At 38.5% G+C, this 13,694-nt stretch overlaps 1 protein-coding gene across 4 annotated transcripts in view; it reads right to left on the reverse strand.

Moving 5' to 3' along the window:
- Positions 1-13,694, reverse strand: part of RABGAP1 (RAB GTPase activating protein 1) — a 146,695-nt gene that overhangs the window by 128,322 nt on the left and 4,679 nt on the right. Inside the window, exon 2 of one of the 4 annotated variants that reach the window (XM_019728505.3) lies at positions 12,194-12,319. The exons of 2 other annotated variants lie outside the window; for them this stretch is intronic. The gene's annotated coding sequence lies outside the window, so the exon portion shown is untranslated. Of the gene's footprint in view, positions 1-8,084; positions 8,187-12,193; positions 12,320-13,694 lie in introns of those variants that run through there. One more of the 4 variants, XM_019728504.3, reaches the window with a different exon arrangement.

Here is a 13,694-nt window from a genome sequence, read left to right on the forward strand (position 1 = left end):
TCCAAAAATCTGGTTTCCCTACCTCTCACCAATCCTCATTGAACCTTTTCTTCTAAAAATCAGCAACATAATTTCAAAATCCAAAGAATTCCTTTCAGTTCTCATGTTACTTCCATCAGCTGAAATAAATGAAAATGCTGACCATTTTCTTATTCTGAAATTCTTACCTTTTCGCTTCCATTTTCTACCTCTGACTACCTTTTTTCAGCTGTCATTTAGGTTTTCTTCTGCCCATTCTTTATATTCCATCCCGTCCCTCTTCTTTTTCCATATTTCCCCCTGGCTATCTCATTAGTTCACGTGTTTATAACTTCTCTTTACCTTTGACATACTTACAGTGATACAGAAAATAAGACAAGTAAACAAATAATTACAATATAGTTCTTGGTATAAGAGAAGCACGCAAAGGGTGTTATAAAAATACACAGAAGGCTCTGCTATAGTGTCCCATGGTCATCTCAAAGTCAATTCCACATGTCCAAAGCAGACCCTCATTTGTCACATAAGCATATTCTTCCTCGTAGGTTTCCTCCTGGTTAACTACTGACCCAAGACAGAAATGTCAAAAAAAATCCTTGACTCCTTTCCTCATTCTCCTTTGGAGTTCTAATGGATTTTAGTTTCAAACCATGTACCCCAAATCTACTCCTTTTCCACCGTCACTCATGTCACTGACTTGTTAGTACTTTATTCTCTTTTATCTTAGCTACAACACAAATCTCCCTTTCTAGACTCTCTTTAGTCTTTGGTTATCAAGGCCTCATAGTTAATTTCTAAAATTCAGATCTGATCACATATCCCATTCCTTCCTCAAAACCTGATTGCTCCCAACCAACAACAGAAAAAAATCCAAACTCCTTATATCATTGGTTCCTCAAAATCTGGAGCCAATCTACCTATCATTCTAGTCTTATCACCTACCAAACCATACTAGACAACTGACTAAACATGTCATGCATTTTCACGCTTTCAAGCCTCTGTTCATGCTCTTTGCTAAACTAGGAATGTCTTCACTTCCCCAGTTCGCCCTTTTCCCCCACCAAAATCTGGTGATACAATCAAATATTCAATCTGCAATATTCACTATTTCCCTGCAGGGTTCCTAAGTCTTTTTGTTTGCTTTGCTTTTTAATTCTATCACAGAATTATAGCATTAACTGCACAGTAAAATGTTACACTGCATTGTATTGGTTGATCATTCATTCCAGAAACAATTGCTAAAAACCAACTGCTATAAACCACCATGGCAAATGCTAGGAACACAATGAGCAGAGTCCCTTTGAGCTATCCGTGGACGGGGATCTTAGGTTTTATTCATACTATCTTCATATCCTTGCCTACTGGCAGTACTCAATATATTTGATTGGTTGAATAAAACTCTTTCATCAGTGTTTAACTGACAGGGTCTAGGTAATATGAGGACAAATGCCCATCAAGTTCCCAACTGTCACAGCCAAAATCAGTTAAACAACACTGGGTCACAAAACACAGCTTGGGTTCCCTTTGGACCAAAATACTCTCACTTCCCACCCAATCCCCATCATTTTTGTTGTGCTTAACCAGGGAGCAAATGAGTACAGCTTTAGGGAATCTTAAGGGGCATACTCAAATCACCTGACTAAAAGTAAAGAGACAGTAATACTTACTAGTTCCTGAGTTCCGATTTTATACCCAACATGGTACTGAGAGGCTTTTACATGCATTATAACTAATCTTTACCCTAACTTTCCCAGATAGGCATTAATTTCATATGACAGACAAACTGAGGCTAGACTGGTTCAATAATTTGCTTAGGTTCGCAGAGAAAATTGTGGAACTTGATCCAAACCCAGGTATCTAGATGCCTCTGCCCTTTTCTGAATTGTATTTCTCCTCTTTGGTGTTCCTATCTCCATCCTCTCCCCAATACTTCCTCCATGCTATTCCCATTTCTATCCTAAAACACAGATCTGATAAGATTACTCTCTGTTCAGAAAAAGAACAAGACAGGAAGTAACAAAAGAATCAAATTTCAAAGATGCTGGAGCAGGCCAATTCCTGTGGGTTTGTAGCCTTTCAAATTAATCAAGCTGAGTACAAAGGAGTTACAGAATTTTTTTAAATTACACTATATTAATCTCAACTTTTTTTTTTCCTGGCTATGAAGTTTGTTTCCCTGCATTGGTTTTCACATGAATTTCTCACAGCCTATCTCTGGGAAGGGTGGGACAAATCTAACAACACTCAATAGAAAATCATCCCTTCTTTATAAAAATAAATTCCTTTCCACCACTAATTGCTAAACAATAGATGTGCCTTTGTTCAAGTCTGACTCTGAATTTGGGGGCTGTTTCTTTGAATTATTTTAGTGAGCTAAGAGAACCATATTCATTTAAGCCTGCTCAAAAATTTCAGCTTAGCTTAAAAAAGCAAAAGCAAAAGCAAACAAAACGTACTCATCTTGGCCCTACAGCACTTAAAAGAAAAACCAACTTATCTAAAAGTGACTCTCAGGCAAACTTGAACCTACAATAACTGTGACAATTTACTTATTTAAAGTAGGAAGCGATTCCTTTAGTTCAATTCCAGATGAACTATAAAAGATACTTTAATTATAGGAATATATAAGTTTCTAAGATTAAAATTCTTTCATTTTTAAAAAGATTTTAAAAGTTTCAATCTCAAATTTGGTTAAATCTACATAACATAAACTTTATCATTTTAACCATTTTTAAATATAGTCTGTGACACTACGTACATTCAGTGTTGTGAAACCATCCTCAACATTCATCTCTGTTTCATCTTCTTCAGCTGAAACTCTGTACCCATTAAACAATAACTCCCATTCTCCCAGGCAACCAACATATTTGACTACTCCAGGTACCTCATACACCTACTGGAATCCTACCAATATTTGTCCTTTGTCACTGGCTTATTTCACTTAGCTCAAGTTCTTCGAAGTTCATCTGTTGTAGCATGTGTCAGAATTTCCTTTCTTAAGGCTGAACAACATTCCAGCATATATACATACATTTTGTTTATCCATTCATTGATCAATAAAAGTTTTTAGAGACTGTAACTTAATAAGATCTTTAGGCTAAAACTCAGAAAAATCAATACAGTATAGTTCCTAAAGAAAACAGCCAATGTTTTCAGAGTTATTTTCTCATGGGTAATCAAACTTCATTAAGATTTTTTTAAAGTTAACAGTGTGGTATAATATAAAAAAACAAACTGGGAGTTGAACTTCTTGGACCTTAGTGATATGATTTGGAAGACGTTGTAGCTTTAGTTTTCTTGTGTAAAATGAGGGGACCGAACCCTTTCTATTCTTTTGTGAATGAGAGTATCCAGGAATGGGGTGGGGCTGAGGGGGTGGGGGGAATGCCTGGTGCTTTCCAGTCCTAATCCATGATGTAAGCATAATTAGTTCCACTTTCACAAATGAAGAAACTGAGTCTCAGTGTCATTAGCTTACCGTCAGTCATATATTCAGTAAGTGCAGGACTTGGGATATCTATATCTTTCTGATTCTGAAGTTTACACTCTCCCCTCTGTATCTTGATACCACTAATTAAAGGTACAAGATGTAAAGAGGAGATGAAATTCAACTAAAACAACTCATTTAACGCTGTGTTAAGTGTAATACTGCTGATACCTGACAAAATAAACCATATAAGTGGTTTCCCCATGGTCCTGTGGATATTTCAGGAAACAGTTTAACTTTTTTCCAGAACTCTAGGTATGCTTCACTTCAACACAATATCTCTGAAACTAAATATTTAAAGTATTTCAATGCCATTTCTACAATAGAAATCTATCTCTGGGAACACAGGGAAAGTTAGCTTAATATTAACGTACTACTCATTCACAAGGTCAGATTATATTTCTGACCTCACTAGTATATTTTTTAAAAAAGCTAACCTTGTCTTTTTCTGGAACAGACTTTTAAAGCATAATGTAATTTACATTAGTATTTTATAAATACAAAAAAGTGAGTATTTTTGAGCAATGCAGGATCATACGAAAACTTTTCCTCCTTTTAGGAAATTAGTCATATGTTCCTTCTCATCCATAGTGAGAAAATGAAACTATTCCATTTAGAATATCAATCTGTCTACGCTTACATCTGAAACAATTATTCATTTCTCCTTAAACTATGTGTGAATTTAATGCCAAGCAAGCAAATCATTCAATAGATAACCAAAGCCTAAGATAAATGCAGTAAATTAGTTTCTCCTTTCTCTGACCTGTTTGATTTTCAGGGGAATATGTACAGGCAAACCACGAATGTCTGGCAGAAGACACGTGTTTTTGCACCTTCTGATAGAAGGTCCTGGGTGCACAGTTACACAAGGATGGTGGCACACTTTCTGAGCACCTTCATTCACAGCACTGGAATTGGCATTGCGTACGATTTTAAAAAGTCACAAATAATTAAGTTCCACAAGTGTTTTTAAACCTATATGAAAAGATCTTTCCTCACTACCAAAAGCAAAAATCTGAAAAGACTTCCTGCTAAGGAACGATTTTAGAAATCAGATTTTTCTTCAATTGACAGAGAATTGAACTGGTAAATACAATAAAGATAAAACATTTCTCTTCTGCAGACGTATCACAGGTCTACTCAGACAACAGTGTGTCACAGCAAAAGGGATTTACGTGACACGTTCCTACTCTTACATTGCCAGAATCTGTTCAGCATATTTCAAGGGCATATGGGAGTTTATTAGACTACAGTGAAAATATTAAAATGATTAACTCATGGCTCTTCCCTATTGTAGTATTATACAAATGCCCAACATTTAATCCAATTTAGCCTTGAATGCTGTTTCTTAACACTCTTGATGATATTTAAAACATGTTCCCAAAGAAAGATTCTGTATATCAATTCCTTTTCCTGATACAAAGGCCACCCTCAGAAAATGGAAAACAAGATTATAACCATAGCTTGATGGTTATAATTACCTAAATGAATAAATAATGTAAAAGGGGAAAATAAATTTTAAAAATAGTCAAATTATTTTTAAGCTTTAAGAAATAACAACATTTTGTTAAATTTACTACAGGAACTAACTTGCTAATGCAAGAAATGCCAGATTTTAGTATGGAGGAAAATTTATTGCTCTAAAGATTAATAGATCCCAACAAGTAATGACTTATAACATAAAAGCTGACGCAACTTTAACTGGTGATACATAGCCATGCATTAACTCTTAAGAGAGGTGCAAACCTCCAAATTTAGTATCATAACCATACAATTAAGAAGATACACTTCTCGTGTTTTAAAGCCAACCTAATATATTCTATTTAATGTCATGCATGAACTTAAAAACAAGTTTTATTTTTACTATTTAATGATCCACAGAAAAAGGGACTGAGGGCAGCGTTAGGCCCTGTAGAATTCTAAGATGATAGAAACAATCTTTAAAAAATTCTCACCAATGAGTACCTCAGAGTATTACAGTTGCTGTGAAGAGAAAAACTTCCAGGCTAAATTCTATAAACTAAAGTGTTCATGACTTGCAAACTGCCATATTTGGTCAGTCTTTGCACAGGAAGAGAAACAAGGCTGTTGGAGTCGACAAGACTGGTTACAATGTAAGTTTAAATGTCTACCTAGTACTGTTTTGACTTACAAGTTTTCTAAAGGATAATGATCTCAGCATCATCAGAAAAGTGGGGGGGAGGGACAGAACAAGGTAACCAAATTATTGCAGAAAAGGAACAGCTGTTAAGTTCATATGGTGTTTTTTCATGTATACCAATGTCCTTAGCCTTGGATTGTCTTTCTTTGGGATCTAACTACAGAAAACCAACAAAACAAGGCAGTTACATACAAAGTACCCGAATGTCATACCCAACTCTGTTTTATATACATTGGTTAAATTGGCACTTAATATTTGAGTTCTATCTCCAAGAAAGATTCTTTAAGAATTGTATATTCATTTATTCCACATGCTTGAGAAGACTAATGATATCTGATCATATTGAAAACGACAAAGATAACATTATGGGCAGCCTATGTCAGCACCCCAGCACACCATTGTCTATAAAGACACTCAACAGTAGCACTGGTTTAAACGAGTTCTTTTCTGAAGCCTGTACTCAAAGGTCACTTGTTCAAACAATTATTGTGAAATGATGAGACCTTCAAGGTAGGCTTCATTTTAGCTGGAAACATGTTCAATAAAAGACAGTGACTTCTTTACAAGAATCTAGGCTGTAAAGTTTAGCTGGAAATATACGCAATAAGATACAATGACTACTTGAAAGAATCTGATCTGTAAAGTTGAGATGTATTTGTGGAAAATCATGTCCCCTCACGTAGATAATGTGCAATACATTTCTTTCAGTATGCAGTAGAAAAGACAGGCAGCAGGTATCTTCACTTTTACAGTCTCACTAAATTAGCATTTGACCCAGATTAAGCACCTGTAAACTGCTAATAGAACACTATGTCCAAAATGCCAAAATACATATAGTTGATGGGTTACCTATCCAGACAAATATGTATCTTAATGCCAATAAATTAACTGTAAATTGAGTTATAAAACCAAAACAACAAAAAGGAAGTGTACCAAACATAGCAACAGTTCTGTTTTAATTACGAATTTGAGTTAAAACTACACGTGAATTTTAAATGTTACTAATAAACACAAATTTTGTATTAAAACTACATGTGAATTTTAAATGTTACCAATAAACACAAATCAATCTTGGATTCAAATTTTATTAATGCAAACTTAGGTCTACAATGAAAGATCATAAAAAAACTCTCCTTTATTCATTTACAGTTGTAGTAAAACTTACTTAAAAGCCTCCTATATATATACATATATATGTACATATATAACACTTGAATTAAGGCCAACAAATATTTTTTTTTAATTGAATGTGCACTTCGGCGACACTTAAGCTCTTTTTCAACTACTTTTCAAACATGAGTTTAATGTGACACAGTTCAATTCACCCTCCATTGTTTTTTACTTCCTAAATAAACAAAGCAGCTGGAAACACACACACACACACACACACACACACACACACACACGCGCGCGCGCGCGCGCGCGCGAACAGGACTTACTACTCCAGTTACACATATGTGAATACAGGTGTTTATTGAAATGAAAATATCAAATGAATTGTGAAACCCAGTCCCAGGCAGTTTTTTCCATTGATAAAAATGACGAAAGCTAACATCTGACATTCAATTGGGATAGGGTTTTAAACTAACATAACTAGTAGTGTGAGCACCAGCCGCCTGATCGCTTAACACACTGTCCTAAGACATTTGCTTCCAAGATAAATTAAAGGAATCCCCGAGTAACCCTAGATGGAGACGCAGGTACAAATGGTACTAATCTGAATGTTACCGACCAAAGTAGTACCAGACGATGGACAGCGAACTCCTGGAAGAAGGGTTATCCTCTGGCTCAATACCTAAAACCCTGAATGAAGGTTGCTGAGAAGCAAGGCACAGCAAAGAGGTACTGGGAACAGATATTTACAGTAGATGGGGAGAGTGGGATGCCGGGGACACTTTAACTGCAGGCGGGGAAAATGAGACGGTAAGGCCAACATCAGACCGCCGACCTAAAAGAAGGCAAGTCTTTCAAATTACGCGCAGCTCAGGAAGGCAGCCCGAGGCCGAAGCCAGCCTAATCAAATACAAGCCCAACCAGCAATGGGGAGAAACTGAGGTGGAGGGAGCGGAGAGATTCCCATATAGGACCTGGCCCAAAACATGAAAGTCAAAAGACAAACCGGCTTTGCTGGGGAGGAGGGGGGCCGCATAGGGACCGCCTCAAGTGCAGGACTCGGAAAACAGACACCCACCCAGACAGGGGGAACCGGTTTGGGCAGGGGCTCCGGGAGCTTTTCCACATGCGCATGCGCCCTCTCCCCTCAGCCGTAGCTTCCCCCTCCCCCCAATCACAGCTCCCCTCAGAACCCTGCTCATCAAGGGAGCTGAGCGCAGTCTCTCCGGCCCAGCCCCGTGGGATGAGAACAACAGCTTGGTTCCCCGCTGGGGCCGTCAGAGGACTCCCCCCGAGCTTGGTGGAAAGGAGGTGGGAGGAGGAGGAGGGGAAACGCGGCCCTACCCGACCCGCCGTCTCCTCCTCCGCCGCCCGCGGTTCTCCGTTCGCCGTCCCGGAGGCTCCGCCGCCTGGGCCTCCCCAGCCGCCCTGCCCCCCCGTCTCCCCGCCCCCTACTCACGTGAGAGCGGCTCCTTCCGCCCTCCGCCCGCCTCCTGCCCAGTCTCATAGGCTCGCGGCTAAGCCGCGCCGCCCCATTGGCCCAACAACAGGCAGTGAGAGCGTACTTCCTCTCCTCCAAGCCCCGTCTGAGCTTTCAGCCCACCTTAGGAGTCTGCGTCTGCGCGGAATCTGCACTGGGAGTTGTACCGAACGCAGAGCTCAGACGGCGGCAGTCACTGCCTCAAACCTAAAGCGGGACTTGCGGGAGAAGCAGGCTAAGTAGCACCTGTTGAGACTAAGAGGGGGTACTGGTGCTATAGCAAGGTGTCCTCTGCTCACCTTTCACGTTCAGTGCTTTTACAAAAGCAGCACTTAACAGTGTTACTCAACTCACCTAGCCTTTATTGAGGGCGCACAATGTGCCAGGGATTGTGATGGGTCCTGGCTATCCCATTTGTCTTTACCACAAACGTGAGGATACGGTTTTTCTTATTTTATAAATAAGTTCAGCCTAAATTACAGAAGTTAGTCTAGAGCAGGGGTGTCCAAACTGCGGCCCGCGGGCCAACTGTGGTCCGCAATCCATTGTTAATTGGCCCGCAGCAAATTCCAAAAATATATTTAGTTTACTTAAACAAGCCATGTGAGGCAACACGTACTTCACTTCGAGTGAGTGGCCCGGCTGTTTGTGTATTTTACTGCATATGGCCCTTGGTGAAAAACGTTGAAAAAAGTTTGGACACCCCTGGTGTAGACGTAGAACTTCTGATTCCCAAGTCCAAGAGCCACTGGCTGCAACACAGCTGCCTTGAGCTTATTTGAGACACACAGAACAGGACAGAAATGAACAAGGTTGTTTCAAAGTGTTACTCGAAAATGCGGCTGGGATTTTATTTAAACGTCATTCAAAGAGATACACAGAGAACGGCAATATAATGAAGTTTAAAGTCCCTGTCCTAAATACATTTACTATGTAGTTGGAAATAAAAAGAATCAAGGTGCTACTTAAGTCTTGATAATTTATAAAATAATCCTAGAGCCTCTTCCTTACTCTTTTCTTTATTCAAATAGCATATGCTCTTTTCCTGGTGTATGAGTCATTCCCAAGGTTTTGCTACGGATATTCCATCCAAATCAACCAGAGAAAAAGCAAAAAAGCTGTACTCTGTTGCAGTCCTCTTTGTGATCTGTCTATTGCAATAACCTGACTGAACTCTTGCAGGAAAACAGCTTTGCTCCTCTTCTCCTGGTACACTTACATAATAATATTACACACCCATTTAAAAGTATTCAAATAATATAGTATTAGAAAGAAAGTAAAATGCCCTGAATTCCTGACACCATGACCAAAACACTTTTACTATTTTGGAGACCATGTATTCACGTATTTCTTGATTCATATGTATACTCTAAATATACATGTAAATCTTAACATAAATTTTTAAAAGCTTTATAACAATCAGTGTAATATGCCTTGGAGAAAATAGAAAACACAGATAAGCTACCATTAAAAATAAAAACATCACATTCCCACCAGCAATATTCTTCATTTCCTTTTTTTTTAACGAGGGCACAGCTCACAGTGGTTCAAGCGGGTATCGAACTGACAACCTTGGTGTCATTAACACCATGTTCTAACCAACTGAGCTAACTGGCCACCCTAAGCAATATTAATACCTTAATGCATATCCTTTGTGTATCGACATACTGTTTTTCAAAATGAGATCACACAGTAATCTACTTTATTCAATAACACCTGTTATTATCTCAGTAAATTATCCTCATCTAATTCCTAGATCATACTCAAATTTGCTATTAATCTAACAATTTTTACAGCTGTCTTTACCAAATCAATAACATTTCAATTTCCTCTCATGTAATACCTAACAATAATCAAATTTTCTGTTGAATGTATATATATATATGTGCGTGTGTATATATATGTGTGTGTGTGTGTATATATATATATATATATATGTATATAGTTACAAAAAGCAGAGTGCAGCATTAGGAATAGAGACAGTGGAAATGTAAGGCTGTGTGCGATGTCAGAGGGATGGTGGATGGGGGGAGAGGGGCTGACACAGTGTGAGGAAGATAAATGATAAATGTCTAACTATTACATTGTTTTGTGCACCTGAAACTAATAAAAAAAGAAAGCTAAAAAAAAAAATCACCAACCTTCTAAGACCCAAAACATTTCTAATATTAAGTATTGAAATAAATGTGAGCTGTACATACATTTAAGAAACATTAATAAAAATAAGCAAGACAAAAAAATTTTCTATTGACTGCAATATATTTTTTAATAGCTGGTTTTCCTATGTTAGTATCAAATCCAGGGCCACACATTACATCTGGTTGTATGTCCCTAAGTATTTTTTAATCTAGCACTTAAAAAAAAGTATTAAAAGACATTGGCTTATTGAAGAAATGAAACCACTTTAAGCACAAATTTTTGCCCCTATGAATCTGAATGTTTGCTTCCTCAAGAGGTCGGAGTTTGTTCTTCTAGACCTGATATTTCCAAGAAACTGGAAGTTATATCTCAAGACTCAATGGATTAAAGTCAATCATTTTGGGCTAGCAAACATCGTAAGTGATATACTGCATGTTTTATTACATAAGATACAACACCAACAGTGATGTGATATTGATCACTAGGTTAGTGATGACATACAGTTTTTATTCGGGAGTCCATTTTTTAAATCATCTACATATAGTCTATTTCAATGCCTACCAATGCCATATATCCTAATATCTTAGCCAATCACAGAAAACTAATTTTGGTTTACAGATATGCTCAACTTTTTACAGCAAGTGGCTTTGAACCTTAGTATATAGGGTTAGGGTGTATAAATGGAATACGGGACTGGTCTATGATAAAGTGATGTAGTTAGCTGGAGCTACAATAGGAAGGTCCCTGAATGCTAAAATAAGGAAAATAAAGTTCAATTTATAGACACATGGTAATCTTTAGAGGTTTTTAAGGACAGTGCCAATATCGGATTTGTTTTTCAAAAGATCATTCTGGTAGGAGTACAGAAGGCAAAACGGGTACATAAAACAGTTTGCAGGCTGCCTAAGAGCTGAAAGGCCTGAACAAGGGCAGAAAGAAAGGAAAAAAAGGAAAAGAGTTTGAAAGATATTTTAAAAAGACTTACCCTTAAGTTCACTGATTCTTTCTTCTGCCTACTCAAATCTGATGTTTTAACCCCTCTAGTGAATTTTTCATTTCAGTCATTGTACTTTTCAACTACAGAATTCATTTTGGTTCCTTTTTATAATTTCTCTTTAATGGTATTGTTTTAAAGTCCTTATCTAGTAAGTCTGACATCTGAGCTTTCTCAGAAATAGTTTCTGTTGATTTATTCTGTTCCCTTGATTGGGCCATATTTTCCTGTTTCTTTGTATGCCTTGGAATTCTTGTTGAAAAATGAACATTTGAAATTTATAATACGGTATCTCTAGAAATCAGATTCTTCTCTTTGCCCTGGGTCTGCTGTTTCTTTTGGGTATTAAAGGGTGCTCCTGTGCAAGGGATCAGGATCGGCCTGAAGTGAAAGCCTGAGGTCTTCTCCGGTCTTTTATGAGTCAGTGTCATTCCCTGGTTATACATGCTTCCTTTCTAATTTCCCCTATATAACCAGTTGCTTTCAATGTCCTAATACTTGAATGTCTGGCTGCCAAATGGTAAAAAAGAGAAAAAACCAGCGAAACAAACAAAACAGGCAAAGTTCCTTTAAATCCCTTGGAAACCAGTATACCTGATGGGGATCGAAACAATGGCAGCCAGCCTCTGTGCCTATACCTCAGAACCCAAAAGCAGCAATCAGCAATCAGAACACAGAACCCCAGTATTTAGAGAACAAGGTTCTTATTTCCCACCCTGGTTCTGGCAAACACACCTGAATGTAAACACAGCTGCCTGCCACAGATTGAAAAGGTAGGAAATGGGTAGGTGCTATCACATTAAGGCTGACATTGACTGGACTTAACCTTGATTTACCAACCCATCTTTCCCCTGGAAGATCCAAGTTCCAAATAGACTCCAGCATTCCAAAACAGTTACTTCAGATTTCTGCCAGTACAACTGTTGTCTAGGTAGAGAGATGGATTCCTTGTGCTTCCTATTTCATCTGAGGAACAGAAAAAGAAAAAAAGAATGTAGAAACATGAATAGAGCCTAAAGGATCTATAAGACACTATCAAGAGAAGCAACATACCTGTGTGGGAGTCCCAGGAGGAGGAGAAGAGAGAAATAGGAGGAAGAATAGTTATCAAAATGTAGAAAGCAAAAGAAAGAATCTTGAAAGCAGCAAGAGAGAAGTGACTAATCACATACAAGGGATCCTCCATCAGATTATCAGCCAATTTCTCATCTTAAACCTTGGAGGCCAAAAGGCAGTGGGTTGATGATAGTCAAAGTGCTGAAAGAAAATAAACTGTTGACAGAGAATTCTATATCCTGCAAAACTGTCCTTCAAAAAATGAGGGAGAAATTAACACAGTCCCTAGTTTTCAAAAAAGCCAAGTGAGTTCATTACCATTGAACCTGCCCTTCAAGAAATGCTAAGGGGAATCCTTCAGATTTTCATGAAGACACTTGACAGTAACTAGAAACCATATGAAGAAATAAAGATCTCCCATCAAGATGAATATATGGGGGCTGGCCCGCTGGCTCAGGCGGTTGGAGCTCCGTGCTCCTGACTCCGAACGCTACCAGTTCGATTCCCACATGGGCCAGTGGGCTCTCAACTACAAGGTTGCCGGTTCAACTCCTCGAGTCCCGCAAGGGATGGTGGACTCTGCCCCCTGCAAATAAGATTGAACACGGCACCTTGAGCTGAGCTGCCTCCCGGATTTCTCAGTTGGTTGGAGCGCGGGCTCTCAACCACAACATTGCCAGTTCCATTCCTTGAGTCCCGCAACGGATGGTGGGCAGCGCCCCCTGCAACTAAGATTGAACAGGGCAACTTGAGCTGAGCTGCCACTGAGCTCCCGGATGGCTCAGTTGGTTGGAGCGCATCCTCTCAACCGCAAGGTTGCCAGTTGGACTCCCTCAAGGGATGGTGGGTTGCGCCCCCTGCAACTAGTAACTAGCAACAGCAACTGGACCTGGAGCTGAGCTGCGCCCTCTTCAACTAAGACTGAAAGGACAACAACTTGACTTGGAAAAAGGTCCTGGAAGTACACACTGTTCCCCAATAAAGTCCTGTTCCCCTTCCCCAATAAAAAATAAAAAAAAGATTAATACATGGACAATTATAAAAGCGAGTATTACTGTAATTATGGTATGTAAGCACACTTTTTATTTTCTCCATGATTTAAAAGACAAATTCATAATATGTTAACCTACATAATTGGGCACGCAATGTTTAAAGTGTAATCTGTAAGATCAATAACAGGAAAAGGGGACAGTGTTGTATAGGAGAAGTTTTTGTATAGTATTGAAATTGGTATCAATTCAATTAGATGGTTATAACTTTGGCTGTTAAATGTAATTCTCATGGC

Source organism: Rhinolophus sinicus, chromosome 16, assembly GCF_057876585.1.
Source record: "Rhinolophus sinicus isolate RSI-liver-muscle chromosome 16, RSI-T2T, whole genome shotgun sequence".
Classification (NCBI taxonomy): Eukaryota; Metazoa; Chordata; class Mammalia; order Chiroptera; family Rhinolophidae; genus Rhinolophus; species Rhinolophus sinicus.